At 30.8% G+C, this 14,170-nt stretch overlaps 1 protein-coding gene and 1 pseudogene across 1 annotated transcript in view; both read left to right on the top strand.

Annotated features, from left to right (window-relative positions):
* The window catches only part of LOC111626939 (SWI/SNF complex subunit SMARCC2-like), a 137,807-nt gene that overhangs the window by 117,326 nt on the left and 6,311 nt on the right, over window positions 1-14,170 (top strand). The window lies entirely within an intron of this gene.
* LOC111626924 lies at window positions 1,268-7,452 on the top strand (annotated as a pseudogene).

Here is a 14,170-nt window from a genome sequence, read left to right as displayed (position 1 = left end):
TTATCCTCCACACTAAAATCATTATTTCTAAATCTTTCAAACCACTTCTGCGCAGTCCTTACACTAATTACAGTTTGATTATGAACAGTATTTAATTTTTTGGCTGCATTTATAACATTCTCATCACTTAAAAATAAAAAGTATAAAACATGTCTCTTATATTCATCTGTTACTTCCATTTTAACGAAAATAAACAACTGATATGTTCCCAATTCTGAACAGTATTATATGAATGAGATACAATTTAACACTTCAGTGTAAAAAGTATCACATTAGACTGGCATTTTTAATAGCAAAACAAGATTTTTCTCAACGTCATAAAATACACAGGAACTTATGGACTGACCTGATATTTTATGTACTCTTCCTACTATACATTTTTATCATTTAGAAGTATTAAATTAAATCATGAATATACAATATAAATTGTGAAGAAAGTTCCTGAAACATAGCATCTGTTCTAATTGTTTTCTCTGGAATGAAAATTTTGATTGGATTTATGATTATATTTTCATTTTATAAAGCTTTCTCTGAAACAATTCAAAATAATAAATTAATCCAGAGAGACTAGTCTCATAGGTGAGGCTTTCCTTTGTATTTATTGTTTTAAATGAATATACCACAAAAGGAACTATCATTTTTTAATGCAATATTTTAAGATGATATCAGTTAAAAGTTGAACTTTCAAGATACATTCATTAACAATATTTTTATTATTTTAAATTTAACAGTATGAAAAAAATGCAAAAATATTTGTTTTGTTGAGAATTTATATAAAATATTTTTAATCTTAAAGATTTAAATTTGAAGACGTTACTCTAAAATTTGCTGACAGTGAACCAGATTTATTACCAGAAATATTTTCAAACCAAAGTATTGATTTTTACATTTGAATTTTTTTATTTATTTATTTAAATTAATTTTACTTACTATATGTAAATTTTTATTTTATTTCATATTTTCAAATATACTATACTTTTGAATCATCATTAAAAATTTTAAAACAATCTGAGTTAATAATATAATACAAAACTTTTTAGATTGATAGCAAGTAAACTGAAACTTAACTAAATTGTTTTTATATGGTGTCATAAAAACCATATCTACATATGTATACATATGCACATTCAAGTGTTTTCTAATGTATTGTATTATTGATAAATTTTTTGCATCTTATTATTGATCAAATTGATGAATATTACATAGAAAATATTTTTTAATAACACTTAGCTTATTATTTTTTAAAGGGCAGAATTACCTTATAGTTGCCAAATAACTGTCATAGTTTTGAAAATATACTTGTATTTCACTACATATATAATTTTAATTTAATTAATTTATGATTTTAAATTTACTTCAGTTAATTTTTATTATTAAGAACTACAATAAGTTAATATAAGATATTATAAATGAATTGTATTTGTTTAAGTATTTTTTATTTTTAATTGTCGGAGCGAGGTGAAGCCAAGTGATGACTAACACTTGACTTTATGCATTCCTTGTCAACATTGTAATATAACTCTAGAATGAGTTGTCCGATCTTGATGAAATTTTCTAGGACAACTCATCATCACTCCAGAATGAACTGATTAAAATTTCAACTCTCAAAAATGATCAATTTTTGTAGAACTGGAGATAGGGGTAAAAATGAAGGTCGCATATGGATCATTTCTTCAGTATGGATCATTTTTTAGATCAAATTTCAAAAAGATCTTTCTAGAATTATAATGTTGACAAGGAATGCATGAAGTCAAGTGTTAGTCACTTCCTGCACACTCCTCTCTACTCGAGTGTTTTTTACGATGTAATGTCCCAACAAGGTAGATTCGCATTTGATTCTTTTGAGAAGTTCATTGAACTTACTAATTCTCATAGACAAAATAGTGCAGATAGTTCCTTCACAGATATCTTACAACATCTAGCTTTGGGTGATTTCTCTGATACAGATCTGAACATTCTGACAACAAGAAATCGAGCCTATTTATCCAGAGATGAACTTGATCAGTTCAAAATGGCAGTAGAGCTATATCCAACAAACAAGCAAGTTAAACAAAGCAACGAAGACTACTTGCAGTCAACTGGGTGCCCTGTTGCTTATATAGCATCTGAAAACACTTCAGATATTGCCCTGTCTTCATCCAAAGATGACTCAGCTCTTGGTCTCTACAAGTATTTGAATCTCTCAGTTAATGCCAGAATCATACTGAGAATCAACTTATGGGTGCAAGGAGGTCTTGTCAATGGTTCACTATAAACTATATGCTACATTATATATGGTTTTAATGCTTGCCCTCTAGCTCTTCCTCTGTTTATTTTAGTGGAATTCGATAGTTGTCAGGGTCCTTTCATCTATGGTAATCTGTTTCCAATAATTCCCATAACATGCTCTTCGAATGATGGCAATATATTGCAATCTCGTAGACAGTTTCCCCTTACCTTAGCATACTCAATGACTATACATAAATCAGAGGGATTAACTCTTCCAAAAATCAAAATGGATATAGGTAAAAAAGAGATAGCTATCAGTCTTACCTATGTTGCATTCAGTCGAGTGAAAAAATAACTGAAATAGTATTTTTAAACAGTTACAATAAAGATTGCTACAAGTCAATCTGTAAGTCCAAGGCCCATAGTGATAGACAGAATTTAATGATCCAATAGAAATCAAATATATAGTTGAGAATGAATGATTCTTTGTCTCTTTTCACCCTCATAATCTAGAAAATGAAGGTGCAAGCAGCCTCGCTCTGATTACACACTGATACAGCATTATGTAACTACTTATTTATATTATATATAAATGTTTTTCACTTACAAAATAATTGTTTATATTATATAGTTAGAAATGACCTAACAATTCTTGTTGATTTCAGTGTGTTGGATCAACAAGCATATCAGTTAGTAAGTTTGATTGTTAAATAAAAATTATAAAAATAATTAATTTAATTACATTTAAGTTATGGTAAAAGAAATTATCAAACATGTAAGTGCTTCAGCATTTGATGAATCAAAATGTTTAAAATAGTTAAGAGTCAAAAGAAAATTTGACTATTAATTTAGGACTTGTTTATGATTAGGAAGCAACTTAAGTTGGATTTTTTTTGTATACTAAATAATCTAAATGAAGTTGCTTCAAGCGATAACATTTATTTTATTTTATGAATAAAATGTTTAAGAATCTAATTCATCTCTTGTAATATGTAAATTTGATGATATTTTAACTGCAATATATTCGGTTGAAGGAAAGTGTGCTTTTTGGGAGAAAAGTCAAGATGATTTTTTAAAATAAAAACTATTTACTTAGTCAAAAAATGTAATTGCTGTCATTTTCAATTACCTTCTTTTTCAAAACTTTTGCATAAAAAATTTTTGTTTTAACTCAAAAAAATAATTGTTTATCATATAATATATATATATATATATTATATGATATATATATGATAAACTAAACCTCACAATATATATATATATATGGCGAGGTTTAGTTTAAAAGTAGGTCAAGTGGTCACATGCACAAGCAATTAGATTTGGGATGGAGACTGTGAGACAGTGGGTTGGAAGTGATTCGCTCAGATTCCAGTTAACCTAACAAATAACCGTGCATTTGTAAAAAGAGGGGGGGAAAGGATTCATGATACATATTATATTGAAACAACTATATAAACTATATAGATGTGATCACAAGAGAGAGAGTTTACACTAGACCGTGCAGAGGATAAATACCTTGTAAAGGATTTGGGATTGGATGTTTGCCAGTTGGGTCAAAAAGGAGAAAGTTCTAGATGATAGTTCTTACTTCAGTGGTCAACAGTTGATAGTATGGCCACAGGTGAGAAGGATGATGTACCCATAGAGGAAATAAAATGATGTACCAATGATATAATAGAAATATGTATCCAACAATATAATAAAACAAAGTATCCGAATGTAACTGAAATTTGAAGCACGGAAATGGGTGGCCTGGTTGAGGAACTGGTGATGACTGCCGATAGTTGGTAGCTAATTGTTATATTAAAACAACCAAATCAGGACAGCAGGCCAGAAAGTCATGAGAAAGCATCTTTATCAATGCTGAGAAAGAAAGGAAGATATACTTCCAGGTGTGAAAGTTGACAGATAGTTGACAAAGTTAATGTTATGATGTTAAATTGTTTATGTTTAAGCCCGGATTCTCACAAAATGAAATTGGAAAGTGTCAAGTGAATAGAACAGATCAGGGGTCACCAAACTTTTTCATAGCAGGCCAGATAACCTAGAGAATGAGTACGGGCTGCATAACCATTTTGTTTAATACAATATACTGAATACACAAAAAATAAAGAGAACCAACATATTTATTTACCAATATACACAAACACGATTGTTGCAGCAAGCTCATAATTGCTTTTCTTAGAAACTTCTTAGAAATTTCATTGCATATACTTACACAAAAAGCACTATTATATCCAAAGTTGCAAAAAGTTGCCGAATTTTTTATTTCACTGATTTATCTAAAAATGATATTACTGTCAGGTGCAAAAATTAGATTGGACCAATTTTGGCATTTTTACTTATACTTATTTAAATTTTTTTACATAATAAGTTTATCTACAACCTATTGTATTTCCATATAAATGATTATATTTTAGCTCACTTGTGGCACATTGTGGTGGCAGGCCGGTTAAACTGACCTCACAGGCTGTAGTTTGGTGATCCCTGGGATGGATGATCTAAAATTTCCCAATTATTTTATTTTTGTTCCATCATCAAATTGATGTGATGGCACATGTCATCCTGATGAAATATGATTTTTTTCCTGTTGATACATTGTGAATATTTTTAAGACATTTGTTTATTCAATCTCATTCTTGATGTTGGTAAATATGAAAATTTATAATTTTATTAGCTCTAAAAGTTTATAAATTATTTCTTCCATATTCCACCCTACATTTAGAGTTATTAAGTCTTTAGAGTACAGAGTTATTTTTGTAATGCAGATTGTCCTTATTTGCAACATTTTTATGTTGCAAACAAAAATATATATATATAATTTAATAACAATATCCAAAAACTACTGTTTCTACTGTATTTAACACAGTGGTATCTTTCCATAACCATAAAACATGATTTGTCATGACCTAGGCACTATGTCACAATGACACCACTATGCCTTAAGTGACAGAAATTGTGATGGTGATAGCGTTCATGCATGAGTGGTCACATATTTAGGTGGTTGGGCCCAGGATGCAGATGGCCTGAGAGACAACTGGAAGAAATGAGTGCACTCCACTACAAATTTAACAGTTAACAATACCCATTTATTTATGTATGCAATTTACATTTCTGTTCAAAGGTGGTTAATACACTTAGCTTACTGCTAATTTTATAACACAATATGGGAAAAAAAGGTAGTCCTTATCATTAATATTGTGAGTCCCTGACTGTGAGAGAGAGAGTTTACAATCATCCTTGCATCGATAGATACCTTAGTAAAATCGAGGTTGATCCTTCTTGGGAATCAATGGATCGATGTCCTGCTGGTCTGCAAGGTGGTTCGGGAGAAACTTCAATGAATTGGAAAAGTGTGAGAGTCTCTGGATGTTGTAGGATAGGCAGAGGTTTGACGATGGCTACTTAAGCAGTATCCAAAAGGGATCAGGCATGAACACTAGTCCAAAGATAGCAAGCTCATGATGGCAACAAACTTTGTGTCATCATCGGACCTTGCCTTTTATCTGGAGGTCCTCCCCGTTTTCCCCTTGCCCTTCTTTGTCAATGTTGCAACACCTATGTCCAATAGCAAATTCTTGTCATCAAGTTCCTGGTGACACATTCGATGTATCATCTTGAAAGGGAAGTGACTCCATAGAGGGATAAAATCATATTCTTTACAATTTTAACAATCATAGGAAAAATTATATGAAAGTTTTAATTTCAAAAATTAAATTTTCACCTGCAAATTTTTTTTTTGTCAAGTCTGGGCTCTTACAAGTGCTTATTATCTGTTGACATTTATTTTAAATTTTATCCAAATAAGATGTTAAAAAGGAAATTCACAAATGAAGAGCTTATTTCCAAAGTGACGTATCTTCAGGAAATACAAATTTTAAATAGTTGCTTTAAATGTTAAGGTAAAAACTTAATTTTTGGTACAAAGCTTTATTTTTATATTTTGAATATAGGTTTAACAGTGAAAAAAATACTGAGGCAAAGTAAATGATAGTTTTGGTACTTTAGATCATGGACTTACATCACTTTGGAACAAAATTACAGCATTTAAATGGATAATGTAATAAAAGCAACAAATACATGGTCAAAAACTTTTAATATATAAAAAACAAAAGAGAATATACAAAATAAGATACAAAACAAAAATGAAAACCACATGAACCTTGTTCATATGACTAAAGATAATAAAACATGGTGTTTAAAAAACTATACTAATTTCAGAAGAAAGAAAAAAAGTTAATGATTATATAAAATTAATAAAATCATATTGTAATTGTTCTGTTACAGTACTTATTTAGAATCAATCACTTTCTAAACAAGAAAACACTTTTTGTAAAATGCCATTGCATCATGCCCATCACTTATTCCCAGTTTATTTAAGTTTTTTCACGTCATCTATCGTTTCCATCTTAACTTTATTCTCCAATGGTAACAAATCAACTAATAGATATGACCATTTTTTACCTCTTTTTAAGATTGTATGTTTGCACATCCCCAATCTATCAGAATAATACTGTTTGCAACAAACACATTTAGAGTTTATTCTGATTACTTTTATTTAATATACTTTAAAATCCATTTTTGACTTAATGTGTGAATGAATTGCAAGTTTCCAATTACCAAGTTGCCAACCTTTACCAAGAACGTGTATTTGTCCTATATGCTCAAAAATTTTATTGTAGTCTTATGGTAAAAGAAACAGTTTGGTTTTTCTTAACATTTTTTCCACCCTTCCGAAGGCCCTATCTATTGGTAATTAACTGTGACCCCACATTGGATATGTAATCTCAAAAATTATAGTATATATATCTGAAAAGTTTACTTAGCATTACTAATAATGTGTAATTTTTGTTTTGTGCACTGCATCCATCACAGAACAAATAAATTTTCTTGATTTTTGGATTTTTTTACGAAAATTACTACAAAATAAGGATGCGACCTCTTTCTAGCATATTGACTAAATACTTTTTGAACTTCTTCATAAAATGTGGCCATTATTAAAGAAAAATTAAGAAAACAATCAAACACAATAGCACTTGCATTTCAGAAAGCAGTTGTTACTGTGAAATAGTCACGTGACCAATATACACTTTGTAATTGGTTGTTATGGAAATGCGACAGTTTGAAAATAAAATGAAAAACATCAAATTTGAAAAGAAAACCAATTTTTTTATACATTTTTCAACATAAAAAAACACTTGTTTTGGGAAAAAATATTGTAGCACTATAGAGAAGCATATTACAGTAGAGCGTCGTTTATCTGAAAGAATTCCAGTCGGCAAATTTAAATTCTCGCTAGTGCTGTGGCGCTGCAATCTTTGGCTATGTCTTGGGCTACTCAAATATTTTACGTTTTCGATACTAAATTAACTTCTGAAGTATAATTTTTTATTGTTTTTACATTTTTCAATATATTTATCTTGTTTGTACAAAATAAAAAAATAATTTTTAATGATACAATAGTCTTCGTTAGGCTTAACAACGACGAAAATTCAACGCGAAGTGACACGCAATGGAGAAAAATTTCAACACGGGATAGGTTAATATATTTTTTCGTACATAATCGGTTATCGAAAAATAAGTTATCCAAACGACCCCAATCTAGGGTTGCCACCTGTCCGGGTTTGACCCAGAGACTCCGGGATTGAGTGAGTTATCTCTGGGCTCCGGGGTTAATTAATATTTCTCCGGGTTGTGCAAGACAAAATTATATGCAAACCGTCGCATATATTTCTTACCCCGTGTACCGAATTACTAGTGTGGTAGTCGTTGGCATTAGGCGCAGTGCTGCTTTTTTTTGCTTGTACGATACATTCATAATCATATACACTTCCAATATGCAATAGAGCTAGCTCACTTGCGTTACTCCTATCCAATCTCCCCCTAGTCGCTAACTGTAGTAACTGATTTAGAACCGGCATGCAAATTATTCTTCGCATTGCAAAATGGCATTGTGCATGCGTCAGGAACTTCTGTTATAACGAACCTCACCTGCCCTCCGGGTCAGCTATTTTGAAAAGGTGGCAACTCTACCCCAGTCCCCAATTGATTCGGATAAACGACGCTCTACTAATATTAATGTGTTGGTGCTATGAACTAAAAAAAAAGTAAAAATTGGAGATACGTCACTTTGGAAATAAGCTCTTCAAATAAGCATTTAATAGTACTATGCTATCAAATTTTAGCAATGTGTTAAATTTATGGCAGTAGCTTTAATTAAATCACACTGCTGGTCTCTACAGTGACATCTACTGAAAAATGTAAAAACTTTCCATTCCACCCAATTCCTTCCATATTAACATTTATTTGGATAAATATTTAGAATTTCAAATAATAATGTAAATTACACATCATGGCTAACAAAGTTCAAGGAGTCAAAGTTTGTAGTGTGATAAAACATTTTTGAGACTTTAGATTTGTAGTGGCTGATTTAAAAAAAAAATCCTTCTTTAATTGCAGGAAATTTGCAATTTGCAGAATAATTTTTTAATCTGGCCCCAATAATCTCTGCATTTTTATTAATTATTAACTCTTCAACTAGAGCTGTGTTCATCTCTCTGTGAATTGCTGAAAATATAATAATTTCTGCCTAATAATAATACTATTTTGAACAAAAAAACCAGAAAACAAAGATTTAGACTCATGGGTTTAGTCAATAAAAATACAGTAATACCTCGACTTACGCTGCCCCGACTTACGCAAACTCGGAGTTACACGATTTTCAAATCTCGTCAAATCGTCTTTTGTTTGAGCGCCAGGCAACTCTTGATTACTCACTCTCCCACACTATTGTTCAGTTTACATGTTCGGATGTGTCGCGCGGAATTGACGCATAGCTAGAATTTATTTTGTGTTATTTATTTCTGTGTATTTTATATCTACAGAGACTTGAGAGACTCTATGTGGTGATTTCTTGTAACCGTGAATAAATCAAAAGACAAGATAAGATTAATGAGAACATTTATTAGCTTACATAATTCCAACTTGAATTTTACACAAATTGCGAAATTATACCCTGACTTACGCAAATTCGACTTACGCGGTTATCGCTCGGTCCCACCTATCGCGTAAGTTCGGGGTATCACTGTAGTCAACTATACAGAACAAGAAGCGGTCTGAGTTAAAACTAAACAACTTTTTACATTGATCCATTAAATTACTAGTTAAATTGTGTATCTAGTCATATGTTAAAATTATTTGGAGCATATGTTTTAGAATGATCAAAATTTATGTTGAAATTAAGCTGTTTGAATTATTATTTTCATTCTATACCAATGTTTGGAATGTTTAAAAATTATTTTAAATTATTTATTTTTGTTTGTTTTCTATATGAACAGTGTATTTTAAAAAATCGATCTGACACTGAGATGTAATGTCAGAAAATGTTTTTTATCACACAACTTTTTGACTGAAACTTTATTACTGTGACATGTTGTTTAGGATAGAAAATGGAATTTGTAGTCAAGGAAGAATTTATTAAAAGGTTAAATTATTTTTTTAATCAATTACTTTTTTAATGCAACATTTTTCTTTTGTCTCTTTAATCTGAAAACATCAATGAAAGATTACAAAATATTCACAGTAGACAACATCTAAGAAATTTCTTTAAAGATAATCTTCAGATAAAAATACCTTTAAGGTACTTTCTCAGGCACTTACTCGGGATCTTGTTAAATCCTGCAGTGTGGTGCTATTAAATTGACTTCATATAATAAGTAAAATCTGCACCAGTGTCGAAATTAGTCCAGCAATTGTTAAATTTATCACCTTTCTAACATTTCAACCTACTCCCAAGGTCTTCCTCAGAAAATAGAATGTAATGAAATGTTTGTTGAATCTTCAAACAGGAAAATTTATTTTCTTATCAAATACAATTTAAATCAGTTGTCATACACATTCCTTGTAATGTATGGATAGGCACTCACAATGTGGCCTGCCATGCTTTTGAGGATTGCTCTTTCTTCTTTGTTGTTAATGCAATTTTCTGCTCTGTTTGCCTTGAAATTTTCAAGGGCATCCATCACTCTATGTTTCTCACATACCAATGTTTTTAAATTGAGGCTTGTTGAAAAAATGGGACATTCCCATTTCTGATGCATGCTTTTTTCGACAAGCCTCCGTGCACTCTAGAAGAGAGGATTTGCATTTTATGCTTACCACATAAGTTAATCCTCAGTTTTAGAAGACTTTTTTCAGTCAAGTTATATGGCAGCATATATAAAGTTATAAAGTCAGAGAATTTAATATTTAAACAAAAGCATTTGTACAATATATTTGTATTTAAACAATAAATTAAAATTCCATCTAAACACAGAGCCAACTTGACTTCTTCAGAAAAAAGCAGAAAATTACTTAATATTGTGGAAAAAAGTGATTGAATGTGTTGAATGGGCAAGCATCATTCTTATTTATGTAAAATGATCATAATTGTTGTATTAAAATTGAAAAGTGATTAACTTTTAGTATTCAATTACCAGACTGAAGGAATTAACATCATTTAAATATGTTATAATTTTGCATAATTTTATGAATGATTCACTTAATGAACAGTTGGCTAGGAACTTAACCACTTTGTAAAATAAGGCCTTAATTTATATAAATATACACATAATAAATGACTGAAGAAACTAAAATTTATGTTAAAAATGTGTGTCACAGTCGGTTTATTATAGGTTCCTTCCATTCCATGTTTTACAGTTTAAACTCATGAAATTCATTTTGAATAAATGATCAGGCACTTTTAATAAATTATGAAAAGAACAAAATCAACTATAAATCAACAGTTTATTTTATGCTTTGAAGAAATATCTGTTTAAGTTTCATTGTATGCAATTATTCTATTCAGGATAACAAATAAGATTATTGCTGGCTTTGAAAATATATTATTATTTTCTGTAGTTGTCCAAGAATAACACTTATAATATGCTTGTAGATACAAGTTGTCTTTTGGGTCTAAATAAGTTATAAAATGTATTTTGCAATATATAAAAGATAGTGTCAAAAATAAATTTAACTTTTATAACCTTAATAGTAAAAGTATTTACAGGTGAGCAATTATTTATTGTGACATCATCACAATGCCAGACTGCAATTTTTTATCACATTTTTAATTAATTTAATTTAAAATATATGCTCTCCTCCTCAAATTAGTAGTGACTTACTCCTGTGCATCATACTTTCCTTTAACAACAGAATGGTACTTATCATCTATCTAACTTCTTTCGAAGAAAAATTTTTGAATTGAAATAACATGACTTCCAATTTGCATTAGAAGTTCTTAAGGTTTCCATAGTTTGTCTTGGATTTCATCTACTGTATCTAACTCTGTTCTTGAGATTAAGAGACCACAGTGAGAATTTATAGGCCTACAGTTTTTTCAAACTGCAGCCCAAAAACCCTCTTAAAAATAAGCACCTTCTACAGCTACATATTTCTGCCAATGTTCATACCACTTGTTAAAACAGCCTTACAGTCTATTCTGCATTACCTGCTTGAATGCAGTCATTATAGCAGTTTTACCTCCTCTTCTGATTTGAATCTATAATCTTTAGTAGAACTTCCATTTTGATAAAGGCATGAAAGTCTGTTGGAGTGAAGTCTGGTAAGTAAGGAGGTTGTGAAAGTACAGGCAATAGATGCCTGTACTTTCACAACCTCCTTATATATCCTCTCTATCATTTGCCTATTATTCACTAACTGTACACATGTATAATGTGCTTTACACATGTATAATATCATCATGGTAATGCTCATTTTTGTTTGCTAGAGATGAGATTGTTTTGTCTTACATCACAGAAGCAACTGAGAATGCAAGTGTAGTATTTTTGTTAATGGATCTACTGTTGTAAACAAACTTATAATGCACCAGGCTTTTTATATCAGAAAAAGCCACAGCATTATCTTTCTTTTTCTTGGGGCTGTTGAGATGAAGTTTTTCTGTCTTAGTGAAGAGGCTGATTTATATACTGATGAGGTGCATTTTCTTTCTGGATTCTGCAAGAAACATCAAAAGCTCTGTTCTGGTACTACTAACAGATCAGATTGCCAACAGACAAGTCACTGGTGGTGGCTAAAATGTTATTTTTAACCAATGATCAATCTATTTGTGACATAGTACTCTCTCTTGAAGATGAGAGATAATGACTGGAATACAGTCCCAGGTTTCTTTACTAGTAGTCATACTGTTTAGGATAACTAGTTGACAATCTTCATCAACTGTGTCAATTAGTTCTCCCACTGATGCATGCACACTCTTCATCTTACTTATCTGTTAACTTCATAATACATTTTCAAGTCATTGTGTGGAATGGTATGTATGAAGCAATATAAAATTCCCAAATTGTCAACCAGATGATTTATTGATTGTATTTCATTTGATTTCTTCATAAACTCAGAAAATCATTTCTTTGTTTCTTGATGAATTTGGCTAGTTCTCTTCTGATTCAAAGCCTTTTTTTTTTAAATGCTTATGCCATTTGTATACTTGTTTACATGATGTATTATCATTACCATATTCTTCATTAAACAGATTAAATGTTTCACTGAAATATTTATACTAAGTTTGGAACAGAATTTAACATTGATTTGCCACTTGTGATGCATCATTTCAGAATTGTCAGCATAAATCTATATATGCCAATATGTTAATATTTTGTATTCTAATCCATCCAAATATGGATATTGTTGCATGTCAAACATATACAGTAGAGCCTCGATTATCCAACCCAATTGGGGACTGGGGTTGGTCGGATAATTGAAAAGTCAGATAACCGAAAAGTATGAAAAAATCTATTATTAGTGTAGTATATTATTATATCCCATGTAATTAGTATATTAGTATATCGCTATTAACCTACTTCGAGTTGAATTTTCATCGATGTTAAGCCTAACAACAATTATTTAAAATAATAATCGTCGCTACTGTATCGTTAAAAATTAGAAAATTAAGCCTCGTTTAAATACTGGCTCCCTTTCATGGTCGAATGAGTGTTACCAGCTAAAACACGTAAAAATAATATTAAAGTAACCAGACAGCCAAATATTGTAGCGCCACATCACTAGCGGACATTTGAAATTTGCCGAGTAGGACGGTCAGTTAACCGAGGTGGCGGTTAATCGGGGGTCGGATAATCGAGGCTCTACTGTACTAACATATTTAAGAAAATGTTCAAATGCATACATGTTCACAATTCTAGCCATTGCTAGAAAGTATCAAAGGTTCAGTTTATTTTTGATTCTGCACTATAAGTATTATTTTGAAACTAAAGTAATGTATTATTGAGAATACCTTAGTAATAATATCAGTTTTATACATTGCAACTTAACTTTTCATAGTTCATTCATTTAATTATCTGATAAAAATTTTTTTATTATTAAATTAATGGAATGCTTACATTAATATTTATATATTTTATAAAAATAAAGATACTGTTATCTTATAGCAGTACTTTTGTCTTACTTTTCCTTCAAATTGTATAAAAAAAAATTTTGTTAGCTTTTGCAGTTGGTATTTCTTTATTATACATAATTTCTTTTCTTTGAAATATATCAATATTTGTGATTTGTAAAATGTTTTATTTAGTTTATTTGCTGATTAGAAATAGTTAAATGCTTTATGTATTATATAATTATTGAACATTAAGCATCTTATGCCCACCAGTGGCCGAGTGGTCTTCGTACCCTAAACACTGGGAGTTCGGTCGTGGGTTCGCGCCGCGATCGGACAGGCTGGCTGCTTGGAGTTTTCCGGGTTTTCTCCTTGCCAATAACGACTAAATAGGAGGCCAGTTCCCCATAAAAGTCCTCCCGGAAGGCATTAGTTCCCCTCGCGTAACATCGCGCCCCAGAGAAGGCAACGGGAAACCACTCTGGGTAGTAACTTTCCCTAGTATACACCTTGGCGGATTACAAACCTACGCCAGGTGTCGCCGACGTCAGGAATCTGATATGGCACCAAGAAGAA

This window comes from Centruroides sculpturatus, unplaced genomic scaffold (assembly GCF_000671375.1).
Source record: "Centruroides sculpturatus isolate CEXI.00-Female unplaced genomic scaffold, Cexi_2.0 scaffold164, whole genome shotgun sequence".
NCBI lineage: Eukaryota > Metazoa > Arthropoda > Arachnida > Scorpiones > Buthidae > Centruroides > Centruroides sculpturatus.
This window is presented reverse-complemented; position numbering and strand designations above follow the sequence as displayed.